The sequence below is a fragment of the Panthera leo genome, chromosome A1 (assembly GCF_018350215.1).
Source record: "Panthera leo isolate Ple1 chromosome A1, P.leo_Ple1_pat1.1, whole genome shotgun sequence".
NCBI classification, from domain to species: Eukaryota; Metazoa; Chordata; class Mammalia; order Carnivora; family Felidae; genus Panthera; species Panthera leo.
In genome coordinates, this window is record NC_056679.1 from 93,641,742 (window position 1) to 93,661,980 (window position 20,239).

Here is a 20,239-nt window from a genome sequence, read left to right on the forward strand (position 1 = left end):
GAGTGGCCAAAATGAAGAAATCAGGAGACTATAGATGCTGGAGAGGATGTGGAGAAACAGGAACCCTCTTGCACTGTTGGTGGGAATGCAAATTGGTGCAGCCGCTCTGGAAAGCAGTGTGGAGGTTCCTCAGAAAATTAAAAATAGACCTACCTTATGACCCAGCAATAGCACTGCTAGGAATTTATCCAAGGGATACAGGAGTACTGATGCATAGGGGCACCTGTACCCCAATGTTTATAGCGGCACTCTCAACAATAGCCAAATTATGGAAAGAGCCTAAATGTCCATCAACTGATGAATGGATAAAGAAATTGTGGTTTATATACACAATGGAATACTACGTGGCAATGAGAAAAAATGAAATATGGCCTTTTGTAGCAACATGGATGGAACTGGAGAGTGTGATGCTAAGTGAAATAAGCCATACAGAGAAAGACAGATACCATATGGTTTCACTCTTATGTGGATCCTGAGAAACATAACAGAAACCCATGGGGGAGGGGAAGGAAAAAAAAAAAAAAAAAAAGAGGTTAGAGTGGGAGAGAGCCAAAGCATTAGAGACTGTTAAAAACTGAGAACAAACTGAGGGTTGATGGGGGGTGGGAGGGAGGGCAGGGTGGGTGATGGGTATTGAGGAGGGCACCTTTTGGGATGAGCACTGGGTGTTGTATGGAAACCAATTTGACAGTAAATTTCATATATTAAAAAATAAAAATTAAAAAAAAAAAAAAAAAAAAAGACCAATTCTCTCTCAAACATGAAATAAAATCTTGATTGCTGATTTCCTAGAGCATAAGGCAGCCTCCAGTTTCCAGATACTGCTGGTTTTTAGTTTAATTGCTCTGGACATAAAGGTAAATCCTGAGAGGTGAAGACGTTTGCGCTCACGTTGCAAAAATGATATCTGACTTTTAAAAATCTTTCAGCAGGACACTCCTCAAAAGACAAAAATTGTGCTTTTTATTCTCTCAAGTCATCCTCCCATCTTTAGAAAATTAAATGAGGCACTACTATCTTGTAGGAAGGCAAGTTAGAGGGGTCACTTACATAAAAGCCAAAGCACTTCTTTTTTTATGCTTATGTATTTATTTTGAGAGAGAAAAAGAGCACGTGAGCAGGGGAGGGGCAGAGAGAGAGAATCCCAAGCAGGCTCCACGCTGTCAGTACAGAGCCTGACTTGGGGGTCAATCTCACCAACCATGAGATCATGACCTGAGGCCGAAATCAAGAGTCAGACGCTCAACCGACTGAGCCACCCAGGCGCCTCAAAGCTAAAGCACTCTTAACAAAATATAACATGCACAATTGATTACCTTCAAATATTTTTGTAGTTGTTTTTATGTTAAAAACCTGATTTACAAAATGAGCTTTACCAATCAAGGCTTTCACCGACACTCAAACACTTATGAAATACCTTACTCTGTGTCAGGCTAAGAGATGGGGATTCGGAACTGAATGATGTCAAGAAGTATAGAGTCATACATAGGAGAGAGAGGAATATGTAAGTAATTATGGTGCACCAAGACGAGGAACGTAAAAATCCATGTAACGAGTGTATGTTCATGGAGACCTTAGCATTTGCTAATCATCCTGCTATTATCTTCATATACATTATCTCAATTCACTCTCTCAGCTCTTTTTGATGTAAGCACAATCACTGAACTTACTTTACATACATGGTAATGGATAGAGATTCGGGTTAAGACACTGGACCATGATTATTCAGCTCTCAAGGGGCTGAGCCAGAACTGGAACTCACACATCTTTGTCTCCAAAACATGAATCACCCCTGGACGGTGAGGGAATGGCAGGAAAGGAGGTTGAGGCAGGTCAGGGAGGGCCCTGGATGCTGAGCCTAGGGTTTCAATGATCCCCTCAGGATCTTTTCAGGGGGATGTGTTCGGTCTGTAGAACATGAGATTCTTATTTCTTAATCAGGTAGGGGTTACTGAATAACCACAATCATGAGAGGAAGATTTGTTTTTGAGAAAAAGCTCTATATCCGTATGGCTAGTAGTAGAGAAAGACATCTGGAGCGGGGTTACTTCCAGGCTATCACTACAAACTTTAGGATTGGAAAATAGAACTTAACAGAATTTAGTAATTGGATGTGTGAAGTGACAAAGGTAGACGGTGATTCCAGTGAAGCAACCTGGGCACCAGGATGGACCGTAGGGACAGCAGCCCCCATCATTCACAGGCTCCCTTTCTGCAATTTTTAGTTACCCGAGGTCAGCCACAGTTCAAAAGCACATGAACTCATTGTGGGAAGGTAGCAGCCTAAGGCTTTGTTACAACCCCTATGTCATTCACCTCACTTTACCTCAGGAGGTAGGTGCTGCATCATCTCTGCTTATCAGAAGAAGGATGAGGGGGCACCTAGGTCATTCAGTCGTTTAAGTGGCTGACTCTTGATTTTAAGCTCAGGTCATGATCTCATGGTTAGTGGGTTTGAGTCCCAAGTCGGGCTCTGTATGCTTAGCTTGGAGCCTGCTTGGGATTCTCTCTCTGCCTCTCTCTGCCCCTCCCTTGTTTGGACTCAAGCACTCTAAGTAAATAAATGAATAAACATTTTTTAAAAAGGTTGAGTACAGTACGTAAGATATTTTGAGAAAGGGGCGCCTGCCTGGAAAAGCATGCAACCCTTCATCTCAGGATCATGAGTTCGAGTCCCCCATTGGGTGTAGAGACTAAATATTTTTTAAAAAGGTATTTTGAGGGGCACCTGGGTGGCTCAGTCAGTTAAGTATCTGACTTCAGCCCAAGTCATGATCTCACAGTCTGCTGTCAGCACAGAGCCCACTTCAGATTCCCTGTCCTCCTCCCCTGTTGCCCCTCCCCCACTTGCATGCATTCTCTCTCTCTCAAAAATAAAAAGTTAATTTAAAAAGATATTTTGAAAGAGAAGGCACAGTTCACATAAGTTTCATTACAGTACATTGCTATAATTGCTCTATTATTTACTGTTAATAACTTATGGTGCCTACATGCCGTGATGAGTACCTTGTGCTGCATGGAAGTGTTGAATCACTATTTTGTACACAAGAAACTACTATTACATTGAATGTTAACTGGAATTTAAGTAAAATCATTAAAAATGATAAAACAAAAAGGAATGTGTGTATCTTAAAAAAAAAAAAAACTTATGATGCCTGATTTACAAATTAAACTTCATCCTAGATATGTTTGTGCAGGGAAAAAACATAGTATATACAGTGTCCAATGCCATCCACAGTTTCTGGCATCCCCTGAGGATCTTGGAATGTACCCACCATAGATAAAGGGGGATGAGTGTAATTCATGGAGACAAGAGAACAGCAAGGAGGACTTGGGAGGTAGGGAAGAAGAATAAGTTCATTTTTGTCTGGGCTGAACTTAAACTTTGTGGAACAGAGCACAGGCATCCGGTGGGCAACTAGAAATCTCACTCGGGAACTGAGTAGCAAGGTCTGTTTAAAGATGAGTTGATGGAGCCTGGGTGGCTCAGTCACTTGAGGATCAAACTCTTGATTTTGGCTCAGGTCGTTATCACAGGGTTGTGGGATCAAGCCCCACATCGGGCTCCGAGTGGAGTGTGGAGCCTGCTTGGGATTCTCTCTCTCCCACTGCCCCTCTACCCCACTTGCTCTTGCTCTTGCTCTCGCGCGCGCGCGCGCGCTCTCTCTCTCTCTCTCTCTCTCTATATATATATATATATACATATATATATATATAAAATAAATAAGTAAATAAATAAAAGATGAGTTGAGGAATCGCCAAAAGAAAAGGTGACTAAAGCCACAAAAAGTCACAAGGGAGTTCTCTTCTGCCTCTCATCCCCTTGCTTCCTTTCCCTCTGACTGTCCCCACTTTGTTCTGTCCTTAACTATTGTAACTTACCAAAGAACTGTGGCTGGCCAAATAATGACCCCCCTCCAAAGATGTCCACATCCTAATCTCTAGAATATATGTACCTTGTATGGCATAAGGAACTTTGTACAAGTGATTAGATTAAGAATTTGAGATGGGGATATGATTCTGGATTATCTGGGTGAGTCCATCCAATTGTAAGTTGCTTGTAAGAGGGAGACAGGGGTTTAGAGTCAGAGAGGGGCATCAGAAGATGCTATACTGCTGGTTTTGAAGACAGAGGAAAGAGGGGGCACTTCAGGTTCAGTCAGTTAAGCATCCAGGTCTTGATTTGGGCTCAGGTCATAATCCCATGGTTCATGAGTTTGAGCCCCACATTGGGCTCTGTGCTAACAGTGTAGAGCCTGCTTGGGATTCTCTTTCTCTCTCTCTCTCTGCCTCTCCCCTGCTTGTGCTCTCTCTCTCTTTCAAAATAAACTTAATTTTTTTTTCCAAAATAAAACTATATGCTTACAAGTTTCTAGATTTTTCTAGAAATCTTCCCCCAAAACTCAGTTTTTCTCTCCATGCCTCAGTTTTGCAGGTGTTCTAAGCACACTTTCAAGCTTCCTGTAAAGTACCTCAACCCAGCGCTCCAGAGAGGAGCTGGGGTCATCAGGCCACCTCCACTAATTCCACCCTATGCCAGATGGACAGGTAATGTGTGTGTTGGATGGTCTTCTTCTGGTAGTGAAATTGAAGACTAAGGTGTGAGTTTCAGGAGATAAAACCAAAAATGCTCACTAGCTTTGAAAACAAACTCCAGGTGGTCTTATCCAGCTTCCCAGAAGCCAAGGTTTGGGTTCAGAACTGGAGCCAACAGTAAGGCAGCAAGGTCTACCTTATTATTACCTTTGCTTATAATTACCTTTGCTCCTGATGTACAGATCATTGCCTCCTTGTGTATTCTATTTTTCTCCAAACCTAAATAGGGAGTAGTAACTGATGATGGGCATTCTTGGATCCCATCAGATAGTTCCAATTTCTCCATCGCTCCTAACAAACAAGTAACAAACTCGACATTCTGACTACCTAGCGGGAAGATAAAATAACATGGGATGTAATTTATGTGAAAGAGCTAGCTGGGACTCTTCTAGAAGAAGGCCAAATGCATAGACTCAAGGGATCCTCGTGATAACACATACTAAAAAGTACGGTTTTCACAAAGCCACCAGCAGAGACCGGTGACTTCTGCACGCTCCACACCCTCTTCCTCTCAGTGCTTTATCATTACACTATCTGGGGTAGCACCCAGAAGGACACCTACATCCCTGTACTGCTTGGCTCAGCCAGAAGCTGCCATGACGTTCACTATATGCAAAGTCAGAAATGATTCTTGACAACTGCTAAAGCGACTCCACCAAATAGCTTCCCTATGAGAAGTCTCTCTGCCCATCAAGCCATGGCCACTGCACGGTGACACGACACAGGGAACGTGCACCGTGCCTGCAGGCACTTCTCACATTCTGGGGCCTTTTTGTCTCTCACAGAGGGGACACCGGCTCTGAAGCACAAGGGATGACTGATCGGGTTTGTAAGAATTGGCCGTGAGCCCAGGAGCTACTAGATTTCCCCAGCGCTTTAGCTGAAGTATTCTGTGGGAAGGTTCTGCCATGGTCCTCTCCGCCATCTGAGGTTACCTAACAGCAAGCACCCAAATAAGTGATTGTTTGAGTTTCCTCCAAAACCATCAAAGCCAATTCCTGCTTCGGGAGAAGGGAGGGGATGAAGGGAGTGACATTTCTGTCTTTGACAGCTGACAACGTACTATTAAGAAAGGCGAAGGGTCAAGGACCTGGCATTTTTTTGTTCCCCCTTCACTGACTTCACACACAAGCAGATGTGACTGGCAGCCTCCTGTCAGAGTCCCGGGACACCTGCCTGCAAGGAGAAACCAGTGCAGGTAATGAATTTACCCTCCTGAGCCTGGATGAACCTAAGCTCGTTTCAGAGGGGACGCCAGCGGATTAGAAAAGGACTTGCTGGGGTGCCCAGGTGGCTCAGTCGGTTGAGCGTGTGACTTCGGCTCAAGTCATGATCTCACGGCTTGTGAGTCCGAGCCCTGCATTGGACTCTGCACTGACGGCTCAGAGCCTGGAGCCTCTTCAGATTCTGTGTCTTTTCCCCTCTCTCTGCCCCTCCCCCACTCCCCCTCTGTCTCTCAAAAATCAACAAACATTTCTAAAATTTTTAATTAAAATAAAGAAAAGGATGTACCTCTCAAGTGAGCTCAGACTGACAGAGTTTATGGGAAAGAGGAAAATGCTCACACGTCAGTGTGTTTGGGAACGTAAGTAGAGGTGGACCCTAGGAAGAGTCAGATGACTGGAATCTGTGCAGGATATGTTGAGAAAGGGGGTAGGGTGAGGACAAAGACATGGGGTTCTCTGACAAGTTCACAGTTGGCTGAACGGAGAGCTACTATGTCCAGAAGTAACGTGTGAGGCAGCCACTGGGCCATCTCCACAGGTGCATATTTAGCTGGAGGAACTTCTGCAAGTATCCATGAACTGTATCTCCAGTGGTGAACTTGTAGGCAGAATGCCATAAAGTAGGTTCTCTTCCAGTTTATTCTAAGTTTATTTATTTGAGTAATATCTACACCCAACATGGGGCTCAAACTCATGACCCCAAGATCAATAGTCTCGCCCTCTTCTGACTGAGCCAGCCAGGCGCCCCCAGATTTTCTGACCAGATCAGGAAGTCTGGCTCCTTCCAACCATTTCCCTGGCATGACAGCATCATACGGAAAAAGGGTTTTCAGGAATCTTATCACCACACAAAAAGAAATTTGTGGAGAAAAACTTCCTCAAGGTCTTAGTTGTCCATGAGAACAGTATGTGCCAAATGTGTGCTGGGGTTATGAAAAAAAGGAAGGAAACAAGGTATCTCAGAGTGAAGTCCCATTTTTAGAAGCACCCTGTATGAAATATCAGAGGTGGGACTTCCACCATTCTGGTTCTGTGTTCTCTTCCAAGGGCCTCACGTGGAAAGAGTTCCCCCTATCAGTTAGGATGCCTTCAGCTGCTGGTAACTTGGAAACTCGAACAGAAACTACCACAGATGACAATGAAATGTGTTCACTTGATTATTTTTTAATGTTTATTCATTTATTTTGAGAAGGATTGTGAGCAGGGGAGGGGCAGAGAGAGAGGGACAGAAAGAGAATCCCAAGCAGAATGCACACTCAGTGCGGAACCCAGCACGGGCCTCGATCTCACAAAACAGGAGATCATGACCTGAGCCAAATCAAGACCTGGACACTTAAACAACTGAGTCACCCAGGCACCCAAAAAATAAGTTCACTTTAAAACCCAGAAGTTCAGTGGAGTACAGCAGCTCAGTCGGCTGGGTGTCCAACTTTGAAAATATTTTAAAATGTTTATTTATTAATGAGAGAGAGAGAAACAGAGTGTAAGTGGGGGAGGGGCAGAGAGAGAGGGAGACACAGAATCTGAAACAGGCTCCAGGCCCTGAGCTGTCAGCACAGAGTCGGAAGTGGGGCTCAAACTCTCGAACCGTAAGATCATGACCTAGGCTAAAGTCAGATGCTTAACCGACTGAGCCACCCAGGCGTCCCTAGGCATCCAACTTCAGATCTCAGCTTAGGTTTTGACCTCAGGGTTGTGAGTTCAAGCTCTTCACAGGGTATGAATCCTACTTTAAAAAAATAAGAAGAATTTTAGAAACCTGGCCTTCCAATTCCTAGGACTGACCTGGCTTTGTTTTTTGCCATGTGTTGGCTTTACTCTCCAGATGACTTGAAAGCTGGAGGCTCCCATCCAGACACAGTAAGGTCCACAGGCAGAAAGCTGTCACTTCTTCCGGTGTCTCCTACTTAGGAGTAAGGAAACATGTCCCAGAAGCTCCTCTCCTCAAGGAATCGCCCCTCACGTCTCATTAATCAGACCTGGATTACAATCCCACACCTAAAGCAGCCCCTCGCAGGGGGACTGGGATTCCCAGTGCTTTCAGAGACGGGCTAGGACCCACCCTCAGGGCTGAAGTAGACACAGCTTCTCCTGAAGCATGGGGACATGGGAAGGCGGGCTGGAGGCCTGAACAGATACAGGCTCTGTCAGCAAGAAGAAAGGGACTGGCTACCTGATGGGCTGCCAACAGCACCTGCTAGAGACATTCATCATTTGTACCATACACAAAAGAGGGGGCAACTACAGAGGCATCATCCCCTAGACAGCAAGAGTGAGCCCCCGCAGACACCTCAAGCAGTAGTCTATAGAGTCCTACAGATTAAATCTTACAAAAACAATGCCTGGAGACAAAAGTTGTTTGGCTCAAAGAAAGAAGATAAAGGGGGACAGATGCTGCCTTCCAGACCCTAAAAGGCTGTAACTTGCCGTGTGTACTTCTGGAGTTAAAACCTGGTTACCCTGAGGTGGCTGGCTGGCTGGCTCAGTCCATAGAGCAGGCAACTCTTGATCTCAGGGTTTTAAGTTCGATCCCTACGTTGGGTGCAGAGATTACTTAAAAATATTTTTAATTTATTTATTTTGAGAAAGAGAGAAAAAGATAGCACCAGCGAGGGAAGGGCATAGAGCGAGAGTGAGAGAGAGAGAATCCCAAGCAGGCTCCAAACTGGAGGCACAGGGTTCAGTCCCACAAACCACGAGCTCACAACCCAAGCCAAAATCAAGAGTCAGAGGCTTGACCAACTGAGACACCCAGGTTCCCCTAAAGTTTCTTAAACCTTAAAATGTTTTTCACTAAAATTGATAACCAGGGGGCTCCTGTCCATTAATGAAGTGAGGACATGGGCTCATTTCCTCTGTGAGATCAGGCAAGATGGGCAAAACCAAAGTCATCTTCCCCCAAGTCAGGACCGACTGTTGATTTCCCTGTATCACCACCACTGACCTGGTCACCCAGGAACAAGGCCTTCGAGTCAGATCGCCTTTCCTCTCCTTCTTCAACTGTATCCAGCCAGTTAGCAAGACCTTGGAATGTGGCTTTTTACATGTCTGTAACATTCATCACTTTCTCCCATTCTGACTCACCCCCACTGGTTCAGAGGCTAATTCTCCAACTTTTGAGTGTCTTTTTTTAATTTTTTTTAATGTTTGTTTATTTTTGAGAGAGAACACATGCACAAGTGGATGAGGGGCAGAGAGAGAGGGAGACACAGAATCCGAAGCAGGCTCCAGGCTCTGAGCTGTCAGCACAGAGTCTGATGAGGGGTTCGAACTCACGAACCATGATATCATGACCTGAGATGAAGTCGGATGCTCAATCAACTGAGCCACCCAGGTGCCCCTGTAACGTTCAAATTTCTGCAACAACTTCCTAACATGTTTCTTGGACCCAAATGCATTTCCCAAAGTGCAGCCCCAATGACATTACTCACCTGCTCAAAAGGCTCCATCAGGTAAGGACAGCCAAGATGCATCCAGAGGCACGCATTATCCCAAGAATAGCAGGGTCTAACTAAAGTCTATCCCATCCCCAAAGTGAGGGGTGGTCGTCACCACATCTGCCTAGAGGGATTTCCTAAGTGCCATGAACCAGTGATTGCTATAGGTCTACCGTGCTTTCCCCTTCCAAATGGGAGTATAAAGTAGCTCCGTAATTATATATGGGGAAGGGGGGCAAATATCTTCTTTCTTTGGTTCACAGGACCAAGAGGGAGCCCACTTGAACTACCACTCCACCACCTGGAGATCCCAGACTTTGAGCTAGGTGAGGTGACTGGATCTGTGTCCTGTTCATCTCCCTTTGAGGTGCAGTGAGTAGGATCTACTGCAAAAAAGATCACGGGACTGAGCAGGGACACTTCCATGGATTCACAGAATCTGGTGCACACAGGAAGACCACACTTCCCAGCAACCCTTAGAGTTGGTTAGGGCAATAGGACAGGGTTCTAGCAAAAAGCATGTTTGCAAATGTAAAGTAAGACACTTCCAAGCCCCGCTCTTAAAAACATCTTGCATGACACTCAACTCTGCCCTTCTAGATGTAGCACCCTATGACTGTTCCAGCAGCTCAATCTCCAAGATGGCGGAGCTGCCATCAGCCTGATTCTCTGAAGAACTACAAAGAGCAGCGTTTTCCTCTCCCTTTGCCTTTGTTGGGTACACACCATGCTTGAGAAAGAACCCTTGTGACGTCTGACAACAAATGACACTTCAGGGTGAGCCTAGCCAGTAAAGACCACTCCATACACAAACCCCAGCTGGACATCTAATAAAAATGTAAGTCAGGGTCAAAAAAGACTCAGAATAAAGAGTGTGGTAGAAATGCTACAAATTCACCCAACTTTCAGAAAAATTCCTCTCAGGGTCTTCCTACTGGTTCGAAATTAGTACACGTCCATTACCATCTTAATCACCAAAAACCCATTCTTGGGAAAAAATAGATTCTACCAAGATTGAAATTTAAGCTTTTCCTTACTTCACCAAACATGAAAAAGAAGGAGGGTGGGGAGAGGAAGGGAGCGGGGTGGGGGGAGGGAACACTTTCCTTTAAATATCTGAGCAGATTTTTACTTTTTTGCACAACTTAAAAAAAAGCTCAAGCTGTTAGAAGAACATTATTTGAGCACCTCAAATGTAAAATTCACAGGCAATCAAACAAAATGAGGATACCCATCCCCATGTTAGGCAGTCTTAATTTTTGGTTTAAAGGGATGTATTCTTTTATATCTTTCTGACAGTTTTTTTTTTAAAGTCATACATAGGAGGGGCATCTGCGTGGCTCGGTCGGTTAAGTGTCCGACTTCAGCTCAGGTCATGATCTCACACTCCGTGGGTTCAAGCCCTGTGTTGGGCTCTGTGCTGATAGCTCAGAGCCTGGAGCCCACTTCAGATTCTGTGTCTCCCCCTCTATCCGCCCCTCCCCTGTGCATGCTCTGTCTCTGTCTCAAAAATAAATAAAAACATTAAAAAAAATTATAAGTCACACATAAGATCATTTTATTCCTGCACCTTCTCTACAAGGATTTCTTCCTTGTATCCACCTAAAAGGATGAGCTCTTCACATTTATAAAATATCCAATCTGATTATGGCCAATGGGAAGTTTCACTCACCTAAAAGATAAATACAACTTGAATAATAGCATTGATCTGTTCTCAAAGAGCACTGTTACAGACCTTCAAGTAAATATTCAAGCCAAAGAGAGAGAGAGCTATTTAAAGCATTAGAGGTAGCAAATTTTAGATTGCAGCATTGGGCAATTGTTCTAATTTATGGCCACGGAGATTCCTCTTTGCTCGCGGGTGCTCCAATGATGCCCCTTGGTACTGCCCTTGGAAACCTGACCCCTGTGTGTCCCCAGAAGTTACCACTTTCATTCCAACATTAAGCCACTGCCAACATTCAGGCAGACAGACTTCATTTATACGGGCCCAAACCACCTGTGTAACAAAAAAAAGAAGAGAGTCAAGCAGATAAAAAGCCTCCAGAATTAGAGGAATTGGAGAAAGAATGTAGCAGGGAAATGTGAATGATCAGAGGCACGTAGTATCCCCACCCCTCCAAATATACCAGAAAAGGGAACAAGCATGAAAATAAACAACTTGAGGAAAGCCTCCTGAAATCAGCTGGGCAGGAACATAACTGGAGTGCGATGTTGTATGAAAATTACCCCACTGGCTCTGGTCATGATCTCACGGTTTGTGAGTTTGAGCCCCACATTGGGTTCTGCACTGAGAATGCAGAGCCTGCTTGGGATTTTCTCTCTCCCTAAAATAAATAAGGGGCACCTGGGTGGCTCAGCCAGTTAAGCATCCAACTTCAGCTCAGGTCATGATCTTGCAGGGTGTGAGTTCAAGCCCCAGGTCGGACTCTGTGCTGACAGCTCAGAATCTGGATGGGGCCCTCCTTAAATTCTGTGTCTCCCTCTCTCTCTGCCCCGACCCTGCTCACGTTCGTTTGTTCGTTCGTTCATTCGTTCTCTCTCTCTCTCTCTCTCTCTCAAAAACAAACATTAAAAACTTAAAAAAAAAAAAACCTCTTACTAAATGTCAACAGTAACATTTATATATCTACATACTACTATTGCTTCTAATACAACAGATGTCTTCCTCTTTATCAGAATCCATCACTCTCCCGGAGCCATCCTATCCAAGCGTGGTTTCACTGTTGTCTTTAGATGGACGGTGCCCAAGTCTATATCTTCAGCACCAATCTCCCTTCTAAACGCCAGCCTCTATTTTCAGCTATTTATCGGACACATCTCTGAGCCATGCTGCTGAGCTTGGCTTCCCTGGGAAGCAGATCTGAGATGGAGATTTCCATGTGGCTGGTGTATTGGGGGCACTCTTTGAGACCACCACCACCGAAGGAGTCATGGCAGCAGGGCTGGACAAGGACAGACTGAATGGTGATGCAGCCACCAACAAAAGGCTGAGTCAATCCCACAGCAACTGGGATGATCCTTCAAATCTATTCCAAATTGGGGCAAGGAGGCTCAGACACTGTATCCGCGGACCCACCAGCCATTGGCTGGAGGCTGCCCCAGGGGCATAAGGGCGTAGTCTTGAGTGAGGCAGCTCTCTTCACCCAGGGCAATTTCCAAGAAGGCATTAGCTTTTAGCCAGGGCCATGGACTTCCCAGGTAGCTGAGGAAATGAATACCTCTCAGCCCTACCTCCTCCTGATAATCAGAGGCACCTGTCCCTGCCAGGATGGTGGCTTCTCTCCTTGCCTCGTGCTCTCATAGCACAAGGAGCCTGATGTAACTAAGGGGAAGACAATCATAGCTTGGACCCTCCTAGAGATTCTTCTTGTGTTTCCTAGTGGAAACATGAGCTTCTAGGAACAAGGACTTCTAAACCCATGGAACTCAGAGTCACAGAAATGAGAAACAAATTCCCCAAGCAGGTCACTGGGAATAATAACAAGAGAGGCAACCTTCCACTTGTGCCCCTTTGATTTCCAGACTCATATATTCTACCTTCTTGAGACTTAACACCATGTGTCGGTTGTTGATGTAGAATACATGAGGCCCATCCGCACAGGGTATTACCAAGAAGCTAGAGCCACAGCCGTGTCCTTGAAAGACCATGCCGTTGTGTCTCTGGCTGCAGCTTCTAGGTTGGCATGGTTTGTTAGGACGAGGGTGTTGCACATGATAACCCTGGATCCCATGGTCATGGGCCCATTGGTGTATTTCTTTTGCTGCACATTAGGGCCAAGTGCACATCACAGCAATGTGTTCACAAGAGAACCTATAATCTCTCCCATTCCCGAGTCATTCCACAAACTGTTTCCCGTGTCCTGTGACAAGCAGATTGCCATGCCACTCGAATGGGATGTGCCCAGGCACAGGAGCTGGACACATGGTTCCATCACCCCAGATACACTCCTAGCACTTTCCTGCATTAGCAATTCTACTCCAAGGTAAAGATTTTTAATAGCGTTACTATACTACAGAAACAACAAATGTTATACAGTAGAATAAGAAATCAGCTGAGTTTTCCAAACAACTTTAAATAAAGGTGGCATTTGTAGCAGACTGATTTGAACTGAATGCCCAGAATCCCAGGGGAATGTGCACACTATCCTTCATCCTTAGAAATCATTTAAGAGAGGGGCACCTGGGTGGCTCAGTCGGTAAAGCATCTGACTTCAGCTCAGGTCATGATCTCAGGGTTCGTGAGTTTGAGCCCAGCACCGGGCTCCCTGCTGTCAGCCCTTCAGATCTTATGTCCCTCTCTCTCTTTCCCCCTCCCATGCTCATGCTCTCTCACTCTCAAAAATAAATAAACCTTAAAAAAAAAAAAAAGAAATTATTTAAGAGAAACAAGCATCGGTCAGGGAATGAGCACTGCAGGAAGAATTGGGAGATCTGAAATCTTGTGTTGGATTTTCCATTGATAGGGATATAATTCAGTTAAGACCTTAGCAACTTAAACTCCTTCATTGCTTCATCTATAACCCTACCTGCAAGCATCTATTCAACATCTTCTCCTAGATATCTCAAAGGCACCTCAAACTCAACATGTCTAAGACCTGCCTCATGATCTGTCCCCACCATCCCAGTCCTTTTCCAGTATTTACAGTCCCTACAAATGGTCCTACCACCCACTCAGCTGCTCAGGCCAAACATCTAAGAATTCTCCTTGACACCTATTTTTTTCTTCAACTGCTATACTAAATCCACACCAAGCCCTCCTGACTTCACTTCCCAAATGGCTCTTGGATCCATTCTTCTGTCCCTCTTCTCCACTACCACCCACAACTCCATTCGTATGCTAGTCCCAGCCACCTGTCCTCTGGACAATTGGAGGGTGCTCTCAATGGCTCTACCTGCATTCATTCTACTCCCACTTCTTTTTCCTGGGATTCTGGGCATGCGCGCACGTACACGTACGTACACACACACACACACACCCAGTACAACCACAGTAACCTTTTGAAAAGCAAACCCCATCCAGCCACCACCTCCCTGTTGAACATGGCCTACGAGGCAGGACATGGCCTGGCCCTTGCCTCCCTCTCCAGCCTCGAGTGAAATCAGGCTCCTGCTCACACCTGCCTCCTTTCTTGCTGTCATGTCCCTTTACTCTGTCCATTCACCCTCCTACCGCAGGGCCTTTGCATATACCTTTCCTCTCTGGAGTTCCCTGCTTTTCTCTTCACTTAGAAAATATCTAGTCATCCATCACTTCCTCAGAGAAGTCTTCCCTGACTACCCTGTTACAGATTCTCAGAACACCGTGTACCCTCCTTCCAGTACCTTTCAGAGATGCAAACTTACATGTATTTTGGTGATTGCTTGATTAATGTTCCTCCCTCAAATGAGACAATGGGTTCCATGAGGATACCAATGGCATCTGGTTTTGCTTACATCTGCCAACACGGACTATGTGACTTCCACTTTCTCTCCCATGAATTCTTTATCAAGGGGGTCCCCAGTCCAGGGACAAGACCCCACTGTCCCAGCAACTGTTCTTCTCAGTCTCTGAAGATCCAGGGACTACACCTTCCTCAGTCTCAGTTTTCCTCTTGATAAATAAGGAGAAGGATGCTGGTTCTTTCTTTCTGGTATGCAGAGAAATATTGGGTTCTAGGAGAACATTAAGATCAGGGTAAGCACAACTGTCCCTGTTGTTAAGTCACCTTTCTTTCTCCTCTTGTCCTTATACATGACACCCCCACACACCCTGGAGGTGACTACATGTTGGGGCCACAATATTCTGAAAAGGCAGCCTTATGATCAAGTAAAGCCACTGAAGGACTAAGATACTGTGTTCAAGCTGAGCCTCTGTAGGTTCACTTAGGATTATTCGTGTCCTTCTGAATTTCCTTCTGAAAGTAATGACTGCTGTAAGGTGTTGCTTTAAAGCGTGAAGCGTAAAGTCACATAGGCCTGGGTCTGAAGATTTCTTCTACTACGTCTGTCTGTGATATTTGGGTGAGCTGTGTAAATTCTTCCAAACCAGTTTCCTCATCCAAAAAAAGTAGAGTAATTATAATAATATTATTATAGGGGCATCATAAGAATTAAATGAGGGGGCGCCTCGGTGGCTCAGTTGGTTGAGAGTCCGACTTCGGCTCAGGTCATGATCTCACGATCTATGAGTTCGAGCCCCGCGTCCGGCTCTGTGATGACAGCTCAGAGCCTGGAGCCTGCTTCGGATTCTGTGTCTCCCTCTTTCTCTGCTCCTCCCCAGCTCACACTCTCTCAAAATAAATAAAGATTAAAAAAAAAATTTTTTTAAAGAATTAGGGGCACCTGGGTGGCTCAGTCAGTTAAGCAACCAACTTTAGCTCAGGTTATGATCTCGTGGTCCGTGAGTTCGAGCCCCGCGTATGGCTCTGTGCTGACAGCTCAGAGCCTGGAGCCTGCTTCGGATTCTGTGTCTCCCTCTCTCTCTGCCACTCCTCCGTTCATGCTTGCTCACGCTCTCTCAAAAAAAAGTAAATAAAAAAAATTTTTGTAATTAAAAAAAAAAATTAGATAATATGTATAAAGCATTTACACAACACCCGGCACAAAATGCTATTAAATAAGTAGTAGCTATTATGAGAAATAATTTAGGGGTGCCTGGGTGGCTCACTCAGTTGAGCGTCCGGCTCTTGATTGCGGCTCAGGTCATGATCTCACAGGTTTGTGAGTTCAAGCCCCATGTCAGGCTCTGCGCTGAGAGTGTGGAGTCTGCTTGGGATTCTCTCTCTCTGCCCCTCCCCCAATGCATGCATGCGTGCACTCTCTCTCTCTCTCTCTCTCAAAATAAAAATAGATATATATGAGAGGTAATTTAATGAGAAAACATGTTTCAGGTGGATCTGTAATATTTTAGCATAAATTCTTACCTATTTTGGTTACAATCTTATAATGGACACTTCCAGTGTTCCTCCCAGATCCCCAGATTCCTTTTACTTTTCTAAGCACCTGTCCTCTGGTCCCTTTGTTCTTTGGCCTCTCACATTCGCACCTGTGCAGCCAGAAGTGTCAAGGAGATCCCTTAGCTGATAGGTGACAGATACAGGAGTCTGAAAGCCCAGCTCACTTGTGTTGGTTGGGGACGAACTGAGTTACTTGGTGAGATCAAGTTGAGAATGACACTTTGCCAGAAACATCATTCTTGCCTCTTTCCCCTTCCCTGTCCACCTCCTCACTGGCTTCTCCTGGGATCATGTTCCCAATAAATCTCTTGCCCACAGACCCCTGTCTCAGGGTCTGATGCTGGGGGGCACAGCCCAGGAAAGATCTGTCCTCCTGGATACTTAGGAGGAAGATTTTCATACGTTCAGCACTAGGGGCGCCTGGGTGGCTCAGTCAGTTAAGCATCTGACTCTTGATTTAGGCTCAGGTCATGATCTCACAGTTTGTGAGTTTGAGCCCTGCACTGGGCTCTGTGCTGGTGGTGCGGAGCCTGCTTGGGATTCTTTCTCTCTCCTTCTCTCTCTACTCCCCCATTCATCCTCCCTCCCTCCCTCTCTCTCTCTCTCTCTCTCAAAATAAATAAATAAACTTTAAAAAGAAAAAAAAGGTCCAGCACTCAACCCGCAGAAGAGGTAGGGTATGTGGGGCTCGATGACATAGGGTCCTGGGGTTCAGCCCCTCCAGGTTCAGGCTGCTGACCTTTACCAACACACTGGATAAAAAGGACATGGGAGCAAAGCACTCCCTTTTTTTTTTTTTTTTCAATATATGAAACTTATTGTCAAATTGGTTTCCATACAACACCCCAAAGCACTCCCTTTTGAAATGATCTCATTTGAAATTTGAAAAACAGGCATTCTTACCCCTTGAGCTTATTTTTCTGATCAACTTATCTGCAAAACTTTCTTTTTAAGTTTATTTATTTATTTCAAGAGAGAGTGTGAGCTTGAGCCAGTGAGGGGTAGAGAGAGGAGGAGAGAACCCCTAGCAGGCTCTGCATTGTCAGCACAGAGCCTGATGTGGGGCTTGCCCTGAGCTGAAATCAAAAGTCAGACACTTAACAGACTGAGCCACCCAGGTACTCCTCATCTGTGGAACTTTTTTTTTTTTAATGTTAATTTATTTTTTAGAGAGAGAGAGACAGAGCGTGAGCAGAGGAGAAGCAGAGTGAGAGGGAGACACAGAACCCAAAGCAAGCTCCAGGCTCTGAGCTGTCAGCACAGAGCCTGACATGGGGCTCGAACCCATGAACCGTGAGATCATGACCTGAGCTGAAGTCAGACACTTAACCGACTGAGCCACCTGTGAAATGGTTAAATTAACCAGTTTCACAAGGACTTTATGGAGATCTCTGTAATCACATCTTAAAATATTTTTACATCAGTGTGTTTTCCCTCTACAACGTCACCTTCTGCCGTTTAGCCCACCATCCTCAAACATGCCACAACAAGCCAGGCCAGCTCATGGTGGGCTCAAGCAGGCAGCCACTCGTGCCATGAAACGTCACAGGGTTCTTTACCATCAGAAGAACATGACCGCCAAGGACACCATGACCACAGAGGGGACCATTCTTTCCTCCTGTTGGTCTGTTCAAATTCAACACATCCTTGCTGAACACTTCCTGTGCACCAAGCACCCTGCTGTCTGCAGTAGTAGGTGCAACTGACAGGCTTTGCCCTGATGGCATTAAAGACAAAAATGAATAACCAAACTAATCAACACGTAACTCTTAACCTGACTGTAAAAGCCAAGAGCGAAAAAGCACAGAGCGCCAGGAAGGCGGGTAAGAGAAGAGCTGACCTACAGTACAATTGAGGAAGGCACTCCTGGGAAGGCTGTGAGAAGGGGGCTAGTAGAGAAGGAGGTAAAGGAGTACTGAAGGGATCACACGCAAAGGTCCTGAGGCAGAAACACAACTGCACTTTGGTGGAACTAGGAGAAAGAGCACAAAGTCAAGTGAAGGTGGTGGGAAGGGGCGCTTCAGAGGCCAAATGAAGCCTGGTCTCACAGAGTCACAGACCACCAAGCGCCTTCCCAGTCACCACCTCCTGCCTAATAGGACCCCCTATTTCTAGGATGCATGGCCCGCCTATCCCTAGCAGGCCTGCCTGAAACCTAGTCTCTCCACCCAGGCCCTCTGGGTAGCTGCAACATCCAATTTCTCCTATTACCCAAGACTGTATTTTCTCACGAACTGATACAGAGCAAAACGCGTGGCACATCAAGTGCAGATCGTAATCAGCGAGGGCAGAGTAGTCTAGCATAACAAGTAGTAGTCTGGTCACAGACAACCATTTTCCAGGGACAGCAATTAGGGGGCCATGGGGAGAGGCTGTGGATCATGCCCCCCCTCCCCCGCCTCTCCTAGAGTAAGTAACACAAATGCTCCCAAAACAGTCTTCTGCGTGGCTGGTAAACCCAGATCGGAACAGCACTTATCAAGAGACCTCTGAGCACCTGATTTTTTTTAAAAGGTCACGAGCAGCATCCAGCATTAACACTTAAAAAAAAAAATGCAGCAGCTTTGCCAACAATAACCAAAATGAATGCGAAGGACTCTGTCTTTATAGTGAATGACGTCTGCAAGGAGGAAGGAAGTTCAAGGGCAGACAGCCTCCTGCAGCCCTTCAGAGATGAAAGGCCATCTGGAAAAGGAGCAGGCCTTGAGAGTCAGCACATGAAAGGCAGTATTATCCGTTCACTTTAGACGTTTAAAATCCTCACACTGCGATTCAGGGACAGTGACGGTAATGAACCCAACGAGGCAAAATGTAACCCAGGGAGCCCCTTGTCAGGTCCCAGGATTCCGCTCCCACCAGCAGGGCTGCACCAAGCAGACCTCAGACGGGCAGGGCGGTCATTCTCCTGCTGGAATCCCACCAGCACACCCAGCTGGACCAGGACCACCAGAGGTGAACGTCAAGGTCACCAACAGAGTCTACTTTGCAAGATACTATACCTCCTCAAGAGGTGCGTGGAAAGGAGACAAAACAAAAACCCTATGTAGATACGGCTTTGTGGAATCCATCAGAAGTGAAAACACAAACAGAAATAGAAGAAAGGCATGGGGCGCTTGGGTGGCTCAGATGGTTGAGCATCCAACTTCAGCTCAGGTCTTGGTCTCTTGGTTCATGAGTTCAAGCCCCACATCAGGGTCCCTGCTGTCAGCACTGAGCCCACTTTGGATCCTCTGTCCCCCTCTCTCTGTCCCTCCTCCACTTGCACTCTCTCAAAAATAAATAAAACATTTTTAAAAAATAAGAGAAGAGCAGAGGCATGTTCACTGCTCAAAAGAAAGACAGGAGAGGAGACCCCGGGTGGCATAGTTGGTTAAGCATCTGACTTTGGCTCAGGTCATGATCTCACAGTTCGTGGGTTCGAGCCCCTCATCAGGCTCTCTGCTGACAGCTCAGAGCCTGGAGCCTGCTTCGGATTCTGTGTCTCCCTCTCTCTTTACCTGCCCCGTCCCTGCTCATGCTTTCTCTCTCTCTCTCAAAAATAAACAAACATTTTAAAAAATTAAAAATAAAAATGGAGGAGAGCTTTGGTTTAGGTCTGTAGGGCTTAACTTTTATTTTGAACCAAAGTTGCTTTTTTTTCCATCATAAAAAACAAAAAAGCTCATAAAGAGAGAGAACAAATATTCCTAACTCATCCTGAGTTTCATGAGGTGTGTCCACGATGAGACACAGCAGGTCTTCAAATGAAGGGTTGTCCTGCTGGGGGACTCGTTGGGCCCCTTGGCAACTCACGTGCTCAAGTTTTAGCTGTTTTAGTCAAGCCTTTTTTGTTTTTAATTTGAGAGAAAAAGAGTGCAAGAGAGCAGAAGTAGAGAGAGAGAAAGAGAGAGAGAGAATCTTAAGCAGGCGCCGCAGTCAGCAAGAAGCCCAACACAGGCTCAGTCTCACAAGTAGGGGATCATGACCTGAATGGAGATCAAAAGTCGGGCGTTCGACCGACTGAGCCACCGAGGCTCCCCTAACTGAGCCTTTGTTTATCCAC

The 20,239-nt window shown here is 45.6% G+C and overlaps 1 long non-coding RNA gene across 1 annotated transcript in view; it reads right to left on the bottom strand.

Moving 5' to 3' along the window:
- Positions 1 to 14,628: 14,628 nt before the first annotated feature.
- LOC122200104 overlaps positions 14,629 to 20,239 on the bottom strand; it is a 31,080-nt gene continuing 25,469 nt past the window's right edge. The window contains exon 3 of the long non-coding RNA XR_006193719.1: positions 14,629 to 14,914. This is a non-coding gene — a long non-coding RNA (uncharacterized LOC122200104). The remainder of the gene's footprint in view (positions 14,915 to 20,239) is intronic.